The sequence below is a fragment of the Lissotriton helveticus genome, chromosome 12, assembly GCF_964261635.1.
Source record: "Lissotriton helveticus chromosome 12, aLisHel1.1, whole genome shotgun sequence".
Taxonomy (NCBI): Eukaryota; Metazoa; Chordata; class Amphibia; order Caudata; family Salamandridae; genus Lissotriton; species Lissotriton helveticus.
The window spans coordinates 425680388-425702702 of NC_136073.1; positions in this window are offsets into that span (position 1 = coordinate 425680388).

Here is a 22315-nt window from a genome sequence, read left to right on the forward strand (position 1 = left end):
TGGAATGTGGTATGTGAAATGTGGTGTGTGGAATGTGGAATGTATGTGGAATGTGGTGTGTGGAATGTGGTGTGTGGAATGTGTGTGGAATGTGATGTGTGGAATGTGGTGTGTGGAATGTGTGTGGAATGTGGTGTGTGGAATCTGTGTGGAATGTGGTGTGTGGAATGTGTGTGGAATGTGGAATGTGTGTGGAATGTGGTGTGTGGAATGTGTGTGGAATGTAGTGTGTGGAATGTGTGTGGAATGTGTGTGGAAAGTGTGTGGCATGTGGTATGTGGAATGTGGTGTGTGGAATGTGGAATGTGTGTGGAATGTGGTGTGTGGAATGTGGTGTGTGGAATGTGTGTGGAATGTATGTGGAATGTGGTGTGTGGAATGTGTGTGGAATGTGGTGTGTGGAATGTGGTGTGTGGAATGTGGTATGTGGAATGTGGTGTGTAGAATGTGTGTGGAATGTGTGTGGAATGTGGTGTGTGGAATGTGGTGTGTGGTGTGTGGAATGTGGAATGTGTGTGGAATGTGGTGTGTGGAATGTGGTGTGTGGAATGTGTGTGGAATGTGGTGTGGAATGTGGTGTGTGGAATGTGGTGTGTGGAATGTGTGTGGAATGTGGTGTGTGGAATGTGGAGTGTGTGTGGAATGTGGTGTGTGGAATGTGGTGTGTGGAATGTGTGTGGAATGTGTGTGGAATGTGGTGTGAAATGTGGTGTGGAATGTGTGTGGAATGTGGTGTGGAATGTGGTGTGTGGAATGTGTGTGGAATGTGTGTGGAATGTTGTGTGTGGAATGTGGTGTGTGGAATGTGTGAAATGTGGTGTGTGTTGAATGTGGTGTGTGGAATGTGGTGTGTGTGGTGTGTGTGGAATGTGTGTGGAATGTGGTGTGTGGAATGTGTGTGGAATGTGGTGTGTGGAATGTGTGTGGAATGTGTGTGGAATGTGGTGTGTGGAATGTATGTGGAATGTGGTGTGTGGAATGTGTGTAGAATGTGGTATGTGGAATGTGGAATGTGTGTGGTATGTGTGTGGAATGTGTGTGGAATGTGTGTGGAATGTGTGTGGAATGTGCGTGGAATGTGTGGGGAATGTGGTGTGTGGAATGTGGTGTGTGGAATGTGTGTGGAATGTGGAATGTGTGTGGAATGTGTGTGGAATGTGTGTGGAATGTGTGTGGAATGTGTGTGGAATGTGGAGTGTGTGGAATGTGGAGTGTGTGTGTGGAATGTGGAGTGCGTGTGTGTGGAATGTGGAATGTGTGTGGAATGTGTGTGGAATGTGGTATGTGAAATGTGGTGTGTGGAATGTGGAATGTATGTGGAATGTGGTGTGTGGAATGTGGTGTGTGGAATGTGTGTGGAATGTGATGTGTGGAATGTGGTGTGTGGAATGTGTGTGGAATGTGGTGTGTGGAATGTGTGTGGAATGTGGTGTGTGGAATGTGTGTGGAATGTGATGTGTGGAATATGGTGTGTGTAATGTGGTGTGTGTGGAATGTGGTGTGTGGAATGTTGTGTGTCTGGAATGTGTTTGGAATGTGTGTGGAGTGTGTATGGAATGTGGTGTGTGTGGAATGTGGTGTGTGTGGAATGTGGTGTGTGGAATGTGGTGTGTGGAATGTGGTGTGTGGTGTGTGTGTGGAATGTGGTGTGTGGTGTGTGTGTGTGGAATGGGTGTGGAATGTGTGTGGAATGTGGTGTGTGTGTGGAATGTGTGTGGAATGTGGTGTGTGGAATGTGTGTGGAATGTGGTGTGTGGAATGTGTGTGGAATGTGTGTGGAATGTGTGTGGAATGTGGTGTGGAATGTGTGTGGAATGTGGTGTGTGGAATGTGGTGTGTGGAATGTGGTGTGTGGTGTGTGTGTGTGTGGAATGTGGTGTGTGGAATGTGGTGTATGGAATGTGGTATGTGGTGTGTGTGTGTGGAATGTGTGTGGAATGTGGTGTGTGTGTGGAATGTGTGTGGAATGTGTTTGGAATCTGTGTGGAATGTGGTGTGTGGAATGTGTGTGGAATGTGGTGTGTGGAATGTGTGTGGAATGTGGTGTGTGTGAAATGTGTGTGGAATGTGTGTGGAATGTGGTGTGTGTGGAATGTGGTGTGTGGAATGTGTGTGAAATGTGTGGAATGTGCGTGGAATGTGTGTGGAATGTGGTGTTTGGAATTTGTGTGGAATGTGGTGTGTGGAATGTGTGTGGAATGTGGTGTGTAGAATGTGTGTGGAATGTGGTGTGTGTGGAATGTGGTGTGTGGAATGTGTGTGGAATGTGCGTGGAATGTGTGTGGAATGTGGTGTGTGGAATGTGTGTGGAATGTGGTGTGTGGAATGTGTGGAAATGTGTGTGTGGATGTGTGTGGAATATGGTGTGTGTGGAATGTGGTGTGTGGAATGTGGTTTGTGGTGTGTGTGTGTGTGTGTGTGGAATGTGGTGTGTGGAATGTGGTGTGTGGAATGTGGTGTGTGGTGTGTGTGTGTGGAATGTGTGTGGAATGTGGTGTGTGTGTGGAATGTGTGTGGAATGTGGTGTGTGGAATGTGTGTGAAATGTTGTGTGTGGGATGTGTGTGGAATGTGTGTGAAATGTGGTGTGGAATGTGTGTTGAATGTGGTGTGTGGAATGTGGTGTGTGGAATGTGGTGTGTGGAATTTGGTATGTGGTGTGTGTGTGGAAGGTGGTGTGTGGAATGTGGTGTGTGGAATGTGGTGTGTGTGTGTGTGGAATGTGTGTGGAATGTGGTGTGTGTGTGGAATGTGTTTGGAATGTGTGTGGAATGTGGTGTGTGGAATGTGTGTGGAATGTGGTGTGTGGAATGTGTGTGGAATGTGGTGTGTGTAAAATGTGTGTGGAATGTGGTGTGTGGAATGTGGTGTGTGGAATGTGGTGTGTGGAATGTGTGTGGAATGTGTGTGGAATGTGAGTGGAATGTGTGTGGAATGTGGTGTGTGGAATGTGGTGTGTGGAATGTGTGTGGAATGTGTGTGGAATGTGGTGTATGGAATGTGTGGAATGTGGTGTGTGTGGAATGTGGTGTGTGGAATGTGGTGTGTGTGGTGTGTGTGTGGAATGTGTGTGGAATGTGTGTGGAATGTGGTATGTGGAATGTGTGTGGAATGTGTGTGGAATGTGGTGTGTGGAATGTGTGTCCAATGTGTGTGGAATGTGGTGTGTGGTATGTGGAATGTGGAATGTGGTGTGTGGAATGTGTGTGGAATGTGGTGTGTGGAATGTGTGTGGAATGTGGTGTGTGGTGTGTGATGTGTGTGGAATGTGGTGTATGGAATGTGTGTGGAATGTGGTGTGTGGAATGTGGTGTGTGGAATGTGGTGTGTGGAATGTGTGTGGAATGTGTGTGGAATGTTGTGTGTGGAATGTGTGTGGAATGTGGTGTGTGGAATGTGTGTGGAATGTGGTGTGTGGAATGTGGTGTGTGGAATGTGGAATGTGGTGTGTGGGTGAAATGTGGTGTGCAGAATGTGGTGTATGGAATGTGGTGTGTGTGGAATGTGGTGTGTGTGGAATGTGGTGTGTGTGGTGTGTGTGGAATGTGGTGTGTGTGGAATGTGTGAGGAATGTGGTGTGTGGAATGTGTGTGGAATGTGATGGGAATGTGGTGTGTGTGGAATGTGTGAGGAATGTGGTGTGAGGAATGTGGTGTGTGGAATGTGTGTGGAATGTGGTGTGTGGAATGTGTGTGGAATGTGGTGTGTGGAATGTGGTGTGTGGAATGTGGTGTGTGGAATGTGGTGTGTGGAATGTGGTGTGTGGAATGTGGTGTGTGGTGTGTGTGTGTGTGTGGAATGTGTGTGGAATGTGGTGTGTGTGTGGAATGTGTTTGGAATGTGTGTGGAATGTGGTGTGTGGAATGTGTGTGGAATGTGGTGTGTGGAATGTGTGTGGAATGTGGTGTGTGTAAAATGTGTGTGGAATGTGGTGTGTGGAATGTGGTGTGTGGAATGTGGTGTGTGGAATGTGTGTGGAATGTGTGTGGAATGTGAGTGGAATGTGTGTGGAATGTGGTGTGTGGAATGTGGTGTGTGGAATGTGTGTGGAATGTGTGTGGAATGTGGTGTATGGAATGTGTGGAATGTGGTGTGTGTGGAATGTGGTGTGTGGAATGTGGTGTGTGTGGTGTGTGTGTGGAATGTGTGTGGAATGTGTGTGGAATGTGGTATGTGGAATGTGTGTGGAATGTGTGTGGAATGTGGTGTGTGGAATGTGTGTCCAATGTGTGTGGAATGTGGTGTGTGGTATGTGGAATGTGGAATGTGGTGTGTGGAATGTGTGTGGAATGTGGTGTGTGGAATGTGTGTGGAATGTGGTGTGTGGTGTGTGATGTGTGTGGAATGTGGTGTATGGAATGTGTGTGGAATGTGGTGTGTGGAATGTGGTGTGTGGAATGTGGTGTGTGGAATGTGTGTGGAATGTGTGTGGAATGTTGTGTGTGGAATGTGTGTGGAATGTGGTGTGTGGAATGTGTGTGGAATGTGGTGTGTGGAATGTGGTGTGTGGAATGTGGAATGTGGTGTGTGGGTGAAATGTGGTGTGCAGAATGTGGTGTATGGAATGTGGTGTGTGTGGAATGTGGTGTGTGTGGAATGTGGTGTGTGTGGTGTGTGTGGAATGTGGTGTGTGTGGAATGTGTGAGGAATGTGGTGTGTGGAATGTGTGTGGAATGTGATGGGAATGTGGTGTGTGTGGAATGTGTGAGGAATGTGGTGTGAGGAATGTGGTGTGTGGAATGTGTGTGGAATGTGGTGTGTGGAATGTGTGTGGAATGTGGTGTGTGGAATGTGGTGTGTGGAATGTGGTGTGTGGAATGTGGTGTGAGTGCAATGTGTGTGGAATGTGGTGTGTATGGAATGTGGTGTGTGGAATGTGTGTGCAATGTGTGTGGAATGTGGTGTGTGGAATGTGTGGAATGTGTGTGGAATGTGGTGTGTGGAATGTGTGTGGAATGTGGTGTGTGGAATGTGTGTGGAATGTAGTGTGTGTGGTGTGTTGTGTGTGGAATGTGTGTTGTGTGTGGAATGTGTGTGGAATGTGGTGTGTGGAATGTGTGTGGAATGTGGTGTGTGGAATGTGGAATGTGTGTAGAATGTGTGTGGAATGTGTGTGGAATGTGGTGTGTGGAACGTGGTGTGTGGAATGTGGTGTGTGAAATGTATGTGGAATGTGTGTGGAATGTGTGTGGAATATGTGTGGAATGTGGTGTGTGTGGAATATGTGTGGAATGTGGTGTGTGTGGAATATGTGTGGGATGTGTGTGGAATGTGGTGTGTGTGGAAATGTGTGTGTGGAATGTGTGTGGAATGTGTGTGGAATGTGGTGTGTGGAATGTGGTATGTGGAATGTGTATGGAATGTGGTGTCTGTGGAATGTGGAATGTGGTGTGTGTGGAATGTGTGTGGAATGTGTGTGGAATGTGGTGTGTGGAATGTGTGTGGAATGTGGTATGTGGAATGTTTGTGGAATGTGTGTGGAATGTGTGTGGCATGTGGAATGTGGTGTGTGGAATGTGGAATGTGTGTGGAATGTGGTGTGTGGAATTTGGCATGTGGAATGTGTGTGGAATGTGGTGTGTGGAATGTGTGTGGAATGTGTGTGGAATGTGTGTGGCATGTGGTGTGTGGAATGTGGTGTGTGGAATGTGGAATGTGTGTGGAATTTGGTGTGTGGAATGTGGTGTGTGGAATGTGGTGTGTGGAATGTGTGTGGAATGTGGCGTGTGGAATGTGTGTGGAATGTGGTGTGTGGAATGTGTGTGGAATGTGGTGTGTGGAATGTGGTGTGTGGAATGTTTGTGGAATGTGTGTGGAATGTGGTGTGGAATGTGTGTGGAATGTGGTGTGTGGAATGTGTGTGGAATGTTGTGTGTGGAATGTGGTGTGTGGAATGTGTGTGGAATGTTGTGTGTGGAATGTGGTGTGTGGAATGTGTGAAATGTGGTGTGTGTTGAATGTGATGTGTGGAATGTGGTGTGTGTGGTGTGTGTGGAATGTGTGTGGAATATGGTGTGTGGAATGTGTGTGGAATGGTGTGTGTGGAATGTGTGCGGAATGTGGAATGTGTGTGGAATGTGGTGTGTTGAATGTGGTGTGTTGAATGTGGTGTGTGTGGTGTGTGTGTGTGTAATGTGGTGTGTGAAATGTATCTGGAATGTGGTGTGGAATGTGTGTGGAATGTGTGTGGAATGTGTGTGGAATATGTGTGGAATGTGTGTGGAATGTGGTGTGTGGAATGTGGTGTGTGGAATGTGGTGTGTGGAATGTGGTGTGTGGAATGTGTGTGGAATGTGTGTGAAATGTGGTGTGTGTGGAATGTGGTGTGTGTGGTGTGTGTGGAATGTGTGTGGAATGTGTGTGGAATGTGTTGTGGGGAATGTGTGTGGAATGTGGTGTGTGGAATGTGTGTGGAATGTGGTGTGTGGAATGTGTGTGGAATGTGTGTGGAATGTGGAATGTGTGTGGAATGTGGTGTGTGGAATGTGTGTGGAATGTGGTGTGTGGAATGTGTGTGGAATGTAGTGTGTGGAATGTGTGTGGAATGTGTGTGGAATGTGTGTGGCATGTGGTGTGTGGAATGTGGTGTGTGGAATGTGGTGTGTGGAATGTGTGTGGAATGTATGTGGAATGTGGTGTGTGGCATGTTTGTGGAATGTGTGTGGAATGTGGTGTGTGGAATGTGGTGTGTGGTGTGTGGAATGTGGAATGTGGAATGTGTGTGGAATGTGGTGTGTGGAATGTGGTGTGTGGAATGTGGTGTGGAATGTGGTGTGGAATGTGGTGTGTGGAATGTGGTGTGTGGAATGTGTGTGGAATGTGGTGTGTGGAATGTGGAGTGTGTCTGGAATGTGGTGTGTGGAATGTGGTGTGTGGAATGTGTGTTGGATATGTGTGGAATGTGGTGTGGAATGTGGTGTGGAATGTGGTGTGTGGAATGTGTGTGGAATGTTTGTGGAATGTGGTGTGTGGAATGTGTGTGGAATGTTGTGTGTGGAATGTGGTGTGTGGAATGTGTGGAATGTGGTGTGTGGAATGTGTGTGGAATGTGGTGTGTGGAATGTGTGTGGAATGTGGAATGTGGTGTGTGGAATGTGGTGTGTTGAATGTGCGTGGAATGTGGTATGTGGTGTGTGTGATATGTGGTGTGTGGAATGTGTGTGGAATGTGTGAGGAATGTGGTGTGTGGAATGTGTGTGGAATGTGTGTGGAATGTGGAATGTGTGTGGAATGTGGTGTGTGGAATGTGTGTGGAATGTGGAATGTATGTGACCATCTCCCTAGCAAGAAAGGGTTATAAAGCTTGCATAGTTAAAGCGAAGAGAGCTTGGGACGAGGAGCACTGGTGCAAATTGAAAAAACTAGCGACAGAAAGGATTCTAGAGTCTTCTGGAATATTGTAAAATGGGGTAGTGAGAGAGCACAAGAACCCCCTAATAACAACGTGTCACAAGAGGATTGGGTAGAATTTTTTAGCTCACAATATGCTCTTAATAATCAGATTACAGGGGAGAACAAGTTTATTATGTCCTTTTCCAAAGAAATTTTTTTTACCTACAAAGAAATTATGTCTGCTATTAATGTAGTGAACAGAGGGCACGCCCCTGGGTTAGACGGCGTCCCTGCTGATATTTTTGTAAATGATAAAGGTAGATGGTGTAAATACATCCATTTACTTACTAATTTCATTGCTAAGGGAGCACAGGTTCCGGCGTCATGGAGAGGTGCTGTGATTATTCCTGTGTTCAAAAAGGGGGACAGAACCCAGTCAGGTAACTACAGGCCAATAAGCCTAATAGACACTGTGCAAAAAATTGTTGGTCGAGTAGTAGTAAATAGGCTCCTTGACTGGGCAGAGGATAATAATATTTTATCCCCCTATCAGGCAGGATTCCGAAGAGCAACTAGCACAGTAGACCAAGTGTTCCGTTTTCAATTGCTGCAATGGAAAACTGTGGTGCTGGGTGGAGGCAGCCTTTATGCGGCATTTGTCGATCTGAGGGCCGCCTTCGACCCGGTGCCACGGGCCGAATTGTGGCAAGTCCTAAAGAGTTTGGGTGTACCCGAGGAACTACTTACCTTGATAATGCACCTCCACGAGTCCACTTACGCTAAAATTCAGTGGGGTGGCTATGGTATGGTCACAGATGACTTCCCTGTAGAGAGAGGTGTTCGACAAGGGTGCTCAATGACTCCAACCTTGTTTACGTTGTTTATAAATGGTGTTGTCTCCCGTATGGTACCAGCTCCAGTAGATGCTCCCTCCCTTTCAGGTCTAAAAATCCCAATATTGATGTTTGCGGATGACACGCTAATTTTATCTAAAACACCTAGTGGTTTGCAGCGTGCTCTGTTCATTTTTGAAAATTTTTGTGGGGGACATGGACTAGAGGTGAATGCATCTAAAACTAAACTCATGATCTTTAAGCCGCATCATAGTTTCAAGTCAAAAATTGTTATGAGTGGCAGGCCCCTTGAGGTTGTAAATTCATTTACTTATTTAGGTATCCATATTGCAGATAATAATAGGTGGAGTCAGCACATAAACATTGCTACGCTGAGACACAAACAATTAGCGGGTGCCATCAATGCAGAACACAAGAAGTCCTTGACTAAACCTGTCAAGCCAGCTTTGCTGGTCTATGAAGCAAAGGCAATCGGGTCTGCACTCTATGGAGCGGAGATGTGGGGCTTTGAAAATTTGAATTCTTTGCAGATTTCAGAGAACAAATTTTTACGGCTAGTCACTGGTACACCGAAAAGCACTCCGCTATTGCCCTTAACATACGATCTTGGTAGGAAACAAATTAAGGACTTGGCCAGTTTACGGCCTATTTTGTATTGCCGTAGATTGTGGACTACCCCCGAGCTCTTGCATTATGCGGAAGGTTTTAGCGACGTTATAAAAGCGGATAGTTTTCACAAAATTAGTTGGTTAAAATCATTGAAAGCTATATTATACGAGCTAGGGTTAAGCTCGATTTGGTTAGATCCAGCTGGTGCTCTATTCCCTACCAAGTTGGTCCTAAAAAACATCTATTGGGAGAACGTTGCCAACAGGAGCCTGAGTCGATCTAGCATAGGGTCTATGTCCCTGAGTTTTCTTGAGGCTAAATTGTATCCCGTGTATGAGCTGTATTGGGATATTATTACGAAGCCAGGAGACAGAAAGCTCTTATTCCAACTGAGAGCTGGAGCCCTCCCATTAAAATCATTAACTGCCAAATGGGGTACAGGGGGGAGTGACGTGTGCCCAGCCTGTGGCATGGGTAAGGAAACACTTGGTAATTTCCTGTTTTCTTGTAAAGCCTATTGTACTCCAAGGCGTGTATGGTTAGCACCCATGTGCAGGAACCTTGGGACTACATGCAGTTCTGTTGCGCTTCGTATTATATGTTCAAGTTCATCTACATGGATAGTAATAGCTATAGCTAAATTTACAGGTTGGGCATGGGCGATAAGGCAAAGACTGTTAGTTAATTAACTATTCTCTGCTAGCAAAACGTGTTTTTAAAGATCCTGTTTATATTGCTTCTCAAAATTATTAATCTTTTGTATGTAGATAGAGACTGCTAGTTGTTTAACTATTCTCTGTCTGTAATGGAGACTGCTAGTTGGTTAACTATTCTCTGCCTGCAAAACTTGTTTTTATGACTTTGTTATTATTGTGTGTTTTGCATTTAGATAGAGATTGCTAGTTATTTAACTATTCTCTGTCTGTATTAATTGTCTTTACGATTATTGCCATCATTGCTTTTTTAAATCTTTTTAAACTGCAATTATCTCTTTTTTAACTATTCAATGAGCATTGTGAGAAATTTTAAAATTATGTGTCTTTTATGAATTCACTAGTGCAGTGTCATTGTTATTGACTGTAAATTTAATTCTGTTTTAAAAATTCTGTGTATATTCTGCTTTTATGAGTAATCACTCGAATAAAGCACTATTTGAATTGAATTGGAATGTATGTGGTGTGTGGAATGTGGTGTGTGGAATGTGTGTGGAATGTTTGTGGAATGTGGTGTGTGGAATGTGTGGTGTGTGGAATGTGGAATGTGGTGTGTGGAATGTGTGGAATGTGGTGTGTGGAATGTGGTGTATGGAATGTGGTGTTTGGTGTGTGGTGTGTAGTGTGTGGAATATGGTGTGTGGTGTGTGGAATGTGGAATGTGTGTGGAATGTGATGTGTGGAATGTGTGTGGAATGTGTGTGGAATGTGGTGTGTGTGGAATGTGTGTGGAATGTGTGTGGAATGTGTGTGGAATGTGGTGTGTGGAATGTGTTGTGGAATGTGTGTGGAATGTGTGTGGAATGTGGTGTATGTGGAATGTGGAATGTGGTGTGTGTGGTGTGTGTGGAATGTGTGTGGAATGTGGTGTGTGGAATCTGTGTGGAATGTGGTGTGTGGAATGTGTGTGGAATGTGGAATGTGTGTGGAATGTGGTGTGTGGAATGTGTGTGGAATGTAGTGTGTGGAATGTGTGTGGAATGTGTGTGGAAAGTGTGTGGCATGTGGTATGTGGAATGTGGTGTGTGGAATGTGGAATGTGTGTGGAATGTGGTGTGTGGAATGTGGTGTGTGGAATGTGTGTGGAATGTGTGTGGAATGTGTGTGGAATGTGGTGTGTGGAATGTGGTGTGTGGAATGTGGTATGTGGAATGTGGTGTGTGGAATGTGGTGTGTGGAATGTGGTGTGTGGAATGTGTGTGGAATGTTGTGTGGAATGTGGTGTGGAATGTGGTGTGTGGAATGTGGTGTGTGGAATGTGTGTGGAATGTGGTGTGTGGAATGTGGAGTGTGTGTGGAATGTGGTGTGTGGAATGTGGTGTGTGGAATGTGTGTGGAATGTGTGTGGAATGTGGTGTGAAATGTGGTGTGGAATGTGTGTGGAATGTGGTGTGGAATGTGGTGTGGAATGTGGTGTGTGGAATGTGTGTGGAATGTGGTGTGTGGAATGTGTGTGGAATGTTGTGTGTGGAATGTGGTGTGTGGAATGTGTGAAATGTGGTGTGTGTTGAATGTGGTGTGTGGAATGTGGTGTGTGTGTGGTGTGTGTGGAATGTGTGTGGAATGTGGTGTGTGGAATGTGTGTGGAATGTGGTGTGTGGAATGTGTGTGGAATGTGTGTGGAATGTGGTGTGTGGAATGTGGTGTGTGGAATGTGGTATGTTGAATGTGGGTGGAATGTGGTATGTGGAATGTGGTGTGTGTGATGTGTGGTGTGTGGAATGTGTCTGGAATGTGTGAGGAATGTGGAATGTGTTTGGAATGTGGTGTGTGGAATGTGTGTGGAATGTGGAATGTATGTGGTGTGTGGAATGTGGTGTGTGGAATGTGTGTGGAATGTTTGTGGAATGTGGTGTGTGGAATGTGTGGTGTGTGGAATGTGGAATGTGGTGTGTGGAATGTGGAGTGTGGAACGTGGTGTGTGGAATGGGGTGTGTGGAATGTGGTGTTTGGTGTGTAGTGTGTGGAATATGGTGTTTGGTGTGTGGAATGTGGAATGTGTGTGGAATGTGGTGTGTGGAATGTGTGTGGAATGTGGTGTGTGGAATGTGTGTAGAATGTGTGTGGAATGTGTGTGGAATGTGTGTGGAATGTGGTGTGTGGAATGTGGTGTGGAATGTGTGTGGAATGTGTGTGGGAATGTGGTGTGTGGAGTGTGTGTGGAATGTGTGTGGAATGTGTGTGGAATGTGGAGTGTGTGGAATGTGGAGTGGTTCCACACACCACGTTCCACACACCACATTCCACACACCACGATATAATCTGGGATTCAAATCGTATCCAAATTGATTGTAACAATGTTTAACAATTTTTAAACTCAAATAGTCTGAATTCAAAATTTTCATGGAAATAAAGTTTTACTTTATTAAATGGGGAAAATGTTACTTTGCATGAAAAATATTTTTTAACCCCGAGTTTTGCAGCGTTTCCTTTGAAATATCTGTGCTTTCTGCTGCTAACTTGTATTCCTGGTGAACAAAGTGTGTTTAAATGCAAAGTGTGTTTAAGACTGCAGTACCGCCTCCTGTTTACGTGGGCAGAGCGAGCAAAAATGTAAACACACTTTATGAAACACAGGTCCCCACAAGACAATTTTTTTTAAAGTTGTAAAAATTGACACAGATGTTCCTGAAGCCATTTTTTATCATTTAAAGGACATTACCTTGTGGGGACCTGGGTTCAGGTCCCCACATTGCAATCAAGTCCCCACAGCGTGAGTGTGTTATCACTAAGTATGGGCGGATTTTGAGAATTGGCAATCCGCGAACTTGCGTATTTACGCATTCGCAATCCGCAAAATCCACGGACTCTCGCGAATTTGCGGATGGTTTTTTTTTGTGTGTTCGCAAGGGTTTCTACCAGTTTCTCGAGGTTTGTGTACCAGTTCGCAATTGCGAACTTACTTGTCGGCTCGCAACGGCCTCGACTATGTTGTTTCTACGTCTGGTTCATCATCACAGGTTCACAGCACCCTCTGTTTCACCACTGCCACTCTCTGGTACACCCATGCCACCCTCTGGTACATCACTGCCACCCTCTGGTTGGTTTATCACTGTAGATTATGGGGGTGAAAAAAAGCAAGCACACCTGCCCTGCTTCATCTGCCATGAATTAATTTGGGGTTGATTAATGTGTCACTGAATTTAAACTTCCAGTCTGGCTGGCACCTGCTTCCTTATCTGTAATTTGCTTTCTGTTGCAGTGCAATTTTTTTTTTAACAGGACCTTTGTGGCCTACTTGTAGCTATTCTATGAGCCTGCTGTGAGGGTCAGAGCAGGGTCATAGAATAGTTGCAAATAGGCAACTGAACTCTGGAGGGGCCCCTGAGGAAGCACTAGAGTGAATGGTTACTAATGTTAAGATTGAACTTTTGCACCTGCTGAGTGCTTTCAGTTTAGCAAAAATCGTTTTTCTGCAATTTCGCGCGATTTGCGGGTGGCAAATCCGTGCGAGATCGATTTCGGAAGCCGCAAATTCGTGCGAATACACGATTTGTTTTTTTTGCGGCGGGTTTGTTCGCGTGATTTTTTGCGTGTTCGCAAGCCGCTTGTAGCGCAACGTTTGCGAAGTTACCCTAGCGGTCGTACATGGGCGCGGCCATCTTGTTTGCGTGACGTAATTCCGTTTCCGGGCGCTATGTGTAATCTCGCAAAGTGTGCGGCTCGCTAGTACAATTTCGCGTGTGATCGTGAGGAAAACTTACCCACGCCGTCGTGAACGGGCGCGGCCATCTTGTTTCTCATTCATTGCTATGGTTCTGGGCATGCTTTCTGTATCCTCTCTGAATCTCTGCCATCCTTTGCTTGTTTGAAGTTTTTTTTAATCTATTTTACTTATTATCTATCCCTCTATATTTCTAGCTCTATATTTTTGTGTTTTCTGCTACTTTTTGTTAATTTTAAACTACTTTTTAAAACCCTTTTCTTTTCTTCTTCCCTATTCTATTTCTTCTTTATTATTTAGCTTCCTTTCTGCCCAGACCATGGTAAAGGGAGCCGGGAAGCAGCCCGCGAAGGGGAAGGGTCCTGCACCCCGTGCCCGGCTCCCGTGCGGGCGTTTGAGGGGGGAGCAAGTTATAGCTCGGGAGATTTTTAGTGCGGAGGAGGTGGCCGCACTAGTCTTTCATGTCCAGCGCCGCCTCCCCAAGACCATCATGGGAGGCGGCAAGATCGCTACCGGCTACGGGATCCGGGAGCGCCGGAAGCGGTGGGAGAAGGTGTGCCGGGCCATGTTTGAACACTCTGGGGTCCGGCGCACCTACAACCAGGCCACCCACCGCTGGACGGATCTCATGGACCGGGAACGCGACTTGCTGGACGTGCTCGGCGTCGAGATCCCCGGGCTTGGTGAGTAGTAGTAGCTATTTCTAGCTATTTCATCACTACTCTGTTTTCTACCGCTCTGTGTGTTATTATATTGCAAATTTTTGTTTTTTATCAAGAGCAATATTTCTGCCGATTACATTGTAGGTAAATTATATTTCAAAATCTTCTGTGCATTTCAGGTGCACTGCTCTCCTTCTCAGTAGCCTTGCTACTATGCTTATTTGTTTTCTATTTTGTGTTCATTTCATTGGCCTGAGAAATTATGTATGAGTGTAGTGTAAAGAACTGCGTAATGCTAGACACTAAGGGTCAGATTTTCCATTACCGGCGCATCCCTGCAAAGTAGCAGGGATGCGCCAGTAATTGTGCGCCACACCACCACCACCACCCATGGTGCGCCGTATTTACAATGTGGCGCACCATGGGCCCAAAACGTCACAGAAGCCTTACGCATCTGTGCCGTAAAGGCGGCGCATTGCTGGAGTTGCGTGACAACGATGGCGCAGCTCCAGCAATGCTCTGGGGTGCCCTATCTCCCCAATGCTGAATCAAGCCGTACGTCTGCTACAAGCAGGCGCAGGGTTTGAGTCACGCATCATTGTCCTAAAAGTGACTGATTGACATCTTGTAGATTTCCCTCAGCCACTTTTAGGATGCGTTCCTGAGCAGGAACGCCCTCCCTTGCGCCGGAACGCCCCCTGATGGCGCAGGGCTTTACAACGTGATTCATCTCCCATATGCGCCACGTTGTTAATATATGCCGCACCATGGCGCCTCTTTTGTTCTGCCGCTGCGTCACAAAAGTCACGCAACAATGGAGCAAAAGAGCCGCAAGGGGCTTCTAAATCAGCCCCTACAAACTCAAGTCCAGTCCTTCCTTTGTACACATGGCGATAAGAAGAAATAGTGGTGGTGGATTGATAGTTTGAGTATTCACTGATCTGCAATCACGATGGACTTTGTCTGTCACTTCGCGTGCTGCGGACTGCTGCCTGCCAGTCCTAGGCAAACCTTTTTAGTAGTTTGTTTAGTGAGTTACATAAGAACTTTCCAAGTCGACGGTCCGCAAATCAAGCAATACTAATAACGTAGTAGACCACATGAGATCAGTCAATATATCCCGTGGAATAGTTGTCTATTTGCTATTTCGCCAAAATATTTTGTTATTGTTCTTTTGAAATGTTTGATTTGGTTGACAACAATCATCCATGTTTTCGGGTCTTTCTTTCTTTCATGTTGTACATCAGCTCCCCCCAGGGGCAAGAGGACAGAGGAGGAGGTGGTTGCTGCTGCTGTAGAAGGCCAGGATCGGCCAGGCGAGGGCAGTGGCCCCAGTAAGTTTTCATTTTAATATAGAGTACCTATTTTTTCCTAGCGTTCCTCATTCGATTTTTTATAAATCGTCTTTGATCTTCTTGTAGACTGTATCTAAATTCTTATCCTGCCTCGACTATGACTCCCTGTGGTATTACTAGATTATTCTCATTAGTCTGTCTATGTAGCTAACTAAGATTGCACATTTGGCATTTCCATTGGACTCCCATTCTAGTCAGCAATAGCTCTATGCACTGAGCCTTCCCTGGAAAAAGGAACATTTTTACTTTAGATTTGACAGTCACAATTTATTACATTGTTTTCTGTTTTTTTTCACATTTCTTTATTCCTAGACCAAATATTATATAATAGTGAGTGGTGTATTCTAACAATCTTAAATGTACTTTGTAGGTGGAACATCTGGTGGCAGGGCCAGCGCGGAGGTGGTGGTGGTGCATGATGAGGAGGACAACACTTCTGGGGAGGAGGCGGTGCAAGTGCCGGACGACACCAATGTGCCTGTGAGGGTTCACACGGTGGTGGCGGGCAGAGGTAAGCTATATATTACTTACTTATTGAGATTGAAGACTGCAGAGTGTGCTTTCTGCACGGGTGTATTATAAATCAACCAGGTAGTAGCCTCCTCTAAATGTACTTCGACTTAGCTGTGAAGTTTTTGGCGAGAAGAATGCCAATCAGATCTGAGATGAACTTGATGGATGGGATGAACGAAAAGCGAAAGAAGGGTGTAAGTAAGTGTGGAAGGACGAGAAATTTAATGATGACTGGCAAAGAAGAATGATATGTGTTTGCTTGGTCCCCGAGGTGGCTGAGAAGGAAAGAATATGGTATGGTGCATGGCTGGGTGAATGATGAAGCAAGAATGGGTGGAAGGAGAACAGTCTTGGTGGGTGAAACAGAAACTGTATGTGTGCATATACTTTGAATGGATGGATGCCTGGATCATGGTACTATCTGACTCTTAGATAGCATATGTGTATCTAGAGAGAGTAGACGGTCCCTGGATGAACTAAGTGTTACTTTGAAGAGCATGTAACACCGCACCCGCACGTCCGTTCCAGTGTAGGAAAGGCAAGGAAAAGAAGTTGTAATTTTGTCCAAATACTACCATGAATAGTGCCAGTAGTTTGTATTGCAACTGCAAGCACAGCATATATCCGGTTATTACGGTGGACCCTCCCTACCTCTCTTAATAATTTTAGTTTAGTAGTAGTACGTCATTCATGTGTGGGTGTATCACTGTTCACTCAATAAAAAGCAAAGCACCTAAAGTCATCCCATTTGTAATCAAATACATCCCATGTGAAGTGATAGATAATCAGATTATTTAGTTTCTTCTTTTTCCTTCTCTAGTACTCATTTGCACTGTAGGGTGAAAGTTAAATTAATTAAGCAGTAGCCCTTTTAACAGAGTATTCTCAGTGCCACCTGTAATGGAAAAATATGAGCTTCACCACCTGCATGTACTGTACCGGTACAGTAACGCAAGTCTGTCTCACTCATCATGGTGTGCGTCTGTTTTTCTCGGGTGCAAGGTCACTGCGCTGGCATTATGCCGGCTTGCAGAAGATAACGTACCAATTTTCCTAAACAAGAGAGAAGAAGAAGAATAAGACTGGTGTACTGTCATAGTCGACTGTAATGGAAGTCCATAGTGCTCGTAGAATTTGTTCCTGAAACTCACACTAATGTTAGAGCAAGGATGAAGAAGTGGGAGGTTAGATAGATACTGGCCTCAATAGTTATGTACTGTGCTTTCAAGTTGCTAGTTGTACTGTGACACAACTTTCTGCTCAATCATTTTGTGTTAATCTTAAGAGCATTGGTTACAGACTATGTCTTTCTTTCTTTATATAGTTGCTCCTTCCAAATCCCAAAAACCATCAAGGAAGGAGCAGGCTCGATTTGGCCCGGCAACGGAGGCTGGATGCCACTGTCGCTGAATATCGGCGGCTGCTGGCCCTGGAGGAGGAGGACACGCAGTCTACTACTACATCTACTGCGACAGCTGCATCCTCCTCCGGTCCCACACGGGCTGCCAGCCAGCGCAGTGCTCCAGCGGTACGGAGCCGGGCTACCAAAGCCAACCGCCACCGCCGAGCAGCAAAGACATCAGCTGCCCCCCACAGGAGTTGCAAGGCACGCCAGCGCAGCTTATGCCTCAGAGTGTCCTACTTGGAGCAGGAGATCTTAACTTATAAGAACTTGGTGGAGGGCCTCCACTCCGACCATGCCACCCTCCGCAAGGAGTATGATGCCCTGGCCGCTACAGTGAACAGCATCCTGCCGTAGGGTCCCTTGCCCCTTTTTTAGAGACTTTTGGGGGGTGGGATTTGGGAGTTGGGTTCTTTTTTGGACTTTTGAAGGACAATCGTTGGGGTTATGGAGGGTCTTGCGGGAGATTATTTTGTTAGGGCTATACAAATATACTTTTTGAAACTTTATCTGAGCATACCTGTTTTTTACTGCTTTTGAGTCTGGTGGGTGGGGGTTTAACAGTAAGTTAGTTTTCCTGAAACTTAAGTCTGTGTCATTTTCTTCCTTTAACCTCTTCAGTGCTGCGCGAATTTCGCTGCAGTGCTGAAGGGTAATAAATCATATTGACTCATGACGGAAATGTTCCGTCATCAGCACCGGAGCACCGACGCTGATGACGGAACCGTTCCGTCATGAGCATGGAAGGGGTTAAGTGTAAATGGCTAAATGTTTTCAACACTAAGTGCCTCTCACAGAGTAAGTGATCCCCCCTTTCCCACCATGGATTTTCTTCAAATCACTTGCAACCAAAATTACACATTCCCACGAGTGCTATAAGACCCCAGAACTCAGTTGCAAAAATCAAGAACACCCCGAAACACATGCAATCCTGCTGCTAGGGCTAACCCTAACGAACCCTAAGTTACAAAAAGTGCCAAAAGGCTTTCCCGCATGGATGTTGTCCAAACCAGTTTTATCCGGTATTAGACCTTCCCAGCAATGGCCCCAGAGCCGTCAACCCAGGCGAAAAATAGTAGAAGACCCCCAAACAGCCAAAAAGCAAAAGTACAAAAATTGGGACTTAGTCACTTTTCTGGAAATTTCCAAAATCATTCAGCGCGCGCTCTGCAGCTAGGCCCTAACTCCCCTCTGCCTCCATGGATTCCCTTCAAACCTCTTGCAATGAAAAGTATCCATACCCAGCGTTGCTCCCAGACCCCGAAACCCACCCACAAACACCAGGAAGCCCCCAAACAGGCCCCCGAAAACACTACATTGAGCGAAAAGTCAGAAAATGCAAAAACTTTTTCACGCATGGATGTTGTCCAAACCAGTTTTATCCGGTATTAGACCTTCCCAGCAATGGCCCCAGAGCCGTCAACCCAGGCGAAAACAAGTAGAAGACCCCCAAACAGCCAAAAAGCAAAAGTACAGGTGATTAAAGTTGTAATTATATTAACTGTGCAAAACAAAGAATGACAGAAACACAGGAATAAAAGTGAATAAGTAAGAAAAAGAACATTTTTGAATCATTGGCTCATTTTCAGGGCTCGGTGTCAGGGAAGAAGAGTTCGTCCTCATACTCTGCGAATTCAGGCAGGAGTAGGTCAGTGTCACCTAACACAGAAGAAATTCCCCCATCTAAGTTGCTGTCCTCCTCGTCTTCTTCCGTCGTGCGATCTGGTACTTTGAAATCTGTTGGTATGAGGTGCTCATTCATCTTGATCATTGTTAACCTCTCCACATTTTTGGGTGAGAGGCGGGTCCGTTTGCAAGTTACAATGCCACCAGCAGCACTGAAAACATGTTCAGAAGACCCGCTGGCGAGTGGGCAAGACAAGTAATGTATAGCCAGGCTGGTGATCTCTGGCCACAATTCTTTTTTCCCATGCCAATACGCCAATGGGTCAGCATTAACATAGACCTCTGTTGAGTCATTCAGATAGTCCTGCACCATCGACTCAAGGTTCTCCACGGTTCCTCCACTTAGCTTACTTTTTGCTCGGACCTTTTGAGAACCAAACCCAAGCTCAGCTAGCCAATCCTCTTCACTATCATCACCCGATATTTCTGTTGTGTCTGGTGCAGATGATCCGGTTGCCGGTGTCTTTAACGGCTGAGAGGTCACTTCTGCCACAGCCACAGGTGCAGAAGTGGAGTCTTTTGACTGGGGATGGCCTGCTGATGCTGATGTACTGCCTTTTCCTTCAAGTTTCTTCCGGTCTCTTTCAAACCTCATGGCTGACAAGGCTAGCCAATGTTTGTACTTTGTAACATCTTCATCACCAAAAGAAAATAATGCACTGCCTGCCAGTGCCTTTTTGTAGCGTGGATGCAGAATAGTAGCACAAATGTAATGCTGTTTTGAGTGGATCTTTTGAAGACGTTCATCGCCAAGTAGGCGCTCTAATAATTTCTCCGCCAAAACAAAAGCTTCTTGCTTTTCTTCATCTTTTTGAAACTTAGAAGACACCGCCTTCAGTTTGTGCTCCAGCATGCACAACAATGGGATAGCTTTTCCCAAATTACAGTTCTCCCTGCTGACTGCACGCGTGAAGACCTCAAAAGGACGAAGCATGTCTGTCAGGCTTTTAACTAGCTCCCATTCCGCCGCATTTAACGTCAGGTCCTTCACAGCTGTACCCAGTGTTAAGAAATACTGATCGAGTACCGTAAACTGCTCATACAGACGCTCAAGCATGTAGAAGGTTGAGTTCCAACGTGTTGGCACCTCCTGGATGAGTGCTTTCACTGGCATTCGACGTTCATGTAGCAGGCGCCTCAGATGCTTCTGGGCCTTAAAAGAATGGCTGAAATGGTTGCACATTTTTCGGCAGGTGACCACTAACTGGCATGCTGGACTGTCTTTATCCAAGAATTTTTTAACAACCAGGTTTATACAGTGCGCCAAACACCGCACTCTGAAATAGTGACCCAGATCCATGGCCTTAACTACATTGGCGTCATTATCCGTGGAAACATAACCAATGTCGCGTTTTTTTGGGGACAGCCAGTGAAAGACCTTTGTGTTGAACTCATTCAAAATGTTTTGTGCTGTATGACGTTGCTCCTAGCCAAACATGGCTAGTGTTGCATGTTTCCGAGCAGCTTTAAAAACTTGGTCCAGGTCAACACCTGCGTTTAGCTTTGCTTTAACCCCTGAAAAAGAGACCCAGTGTGCAGTGATGCACATGTAATCAGTGCCTGCGCCACTGGTCCACATGTCTGTTGTCAGATGTATAGTGTGAACAGCACTCTTCTGCAAAGCTGCCCCAATCACCTCCAGCACATCTTCATGTAGTGCTGGAACCGCAACTCGGGCAAAATAGAACCGGCTAGGAACATTCCATTTAGGGCAGAGCGCTGCCACTAATTCTAGAAAACCAACCCCTTCTACAAAAGAAAAGGAGAAGATCCAGCGCTAGCATTTGAGCCAGCTTAGTGTTATACAGACGCGCCGTTGGGTGGTTGCGGTCATATGGCGCGTCTGAAAACAACATTGTTTTAATGTTGCCCTGGACCATTTTACGGGATGATGATGATGTTGATGACTTCTTCGACCCAGTTACGCTCGCTGATGAACTTTTTTGCATTGGTGTCTCACTCTGTCCCACACTCTTAGTGTGGCGCACAGGGGGTGTGCTGACAGGGGTACTGGGTGTAAGTGAAGTGTGTGACACTTCTTCCTCCCCGTCATCATCAGATGGAACATCAACGTTTTCTCGACTTGCAATTCGGGCTTCCTTGATCTCCTTTAGGTGCGCAAACCATTGGACAGTGTGCTGTCTCTCAAGATGACCTCTCTGGCCTCCAGTCCCATAGTTGGTACCAAGCTTACCACGACTAACTGTAAGCTTACAAATGCTACAAATGGCTTGGTTTTCCTTTTTTTGGCAAATACTAAAGAAGTCCCAAACTGCGGACTTGAAATGTCTGGGGGGGCCGGAGGAGGAGATACTGGTGGTGGTCATGCTGCTAATGCCAGATGAAGTGGAGGATGCGTATTCATGAACTTTACTACGTTGTGCACTTTGCCCACCACTAAGTGAGGTCGAGGTGGATGGAGGTCCCTTCTGGCGAGTAAGAAATATGGAAGCGGTAGGTTGTGGTGTACTAGTTAACTTCAATGATTGTGGTGTTCCCATTGCCTCCTCGTCGACTTCATCATCACGCTCAGCAGCTTGTCGGGCTAGGGTCAGAATGTCTGTTTGCTGCATGCCCGCTGGGGCTTCAGTGACGTTAGTGATGACTGCGTTGTCGTCGTGAGAGCCTTCAGCAGCAGGAGTATACACCACTTCTTGTTGAGCGTCATCACACTCCATAACTATGAGAGTTTCGACAACCTTCCTTTTACGCTTAGCTACCTTTGTCAGATCATGGTGTGCCTCAGCCTCACTCTCAGACGGCAGTGGTGCTGGTTCCCAAGTAAGATCCATATCATCAGAAGGAGGTGGGCTTGAAGAAGATGTAGACACCAACACCCTTGATCTTTTCCTTGCTCGGGATGTGGAAGACAATGAATGATCATCAGGAGGAGTGGCTTCCTCGAATGATACCTCGGCTTGATTGTCGATTTCCAGATGTTCCCCTACTTCTGGAGGAACAACTATTGTGGCCACTTGTTGTGCCCCTCCATGCACCTCTGCTTGCTCCTCTCCTTGCGCCGCCTCTCCTTCCACATGTACTTGGGCTTGTACTTGCACTTGTGGTTGTTGTTGCGGCTGTGGTTGTTCAACACTCGTCAGATGAGTTACAACAACCTGTGTTGATTGAGGGACATTGCTGCTACTTTCTTGCGATGAGCCAACATCACTGGTTGATGGTAATTGAACAAGTAGACTGGCTGCCTCTGCAGCAGTCAAGGGCTTGGACTTAAGTTGGCGTGGGGGTGGTGGCACTGAGCCCAATGGAGCGGGGGTGCTGCTCCCAGCTTGGTCCCCAGCAGATCCCGCTGCTGCTGCAGGTGTACTTTTTTTTCCCCAAAAAATGTGGCGGGCGGCACACCATTCTGCTTGGTAACTTGCTTCTTCTGCTCCTTTCTGGCATCTTTCTTGCTAGAGGAGCTACGGGGAACTTTTTTTGGGGCCATCTTCTTCAGATGTCACTCTGAACAGCAGGCCGCAGTTGCACAAGTTGCAGAGTTGTCTGTGGACACACGTGACGTTGTGCT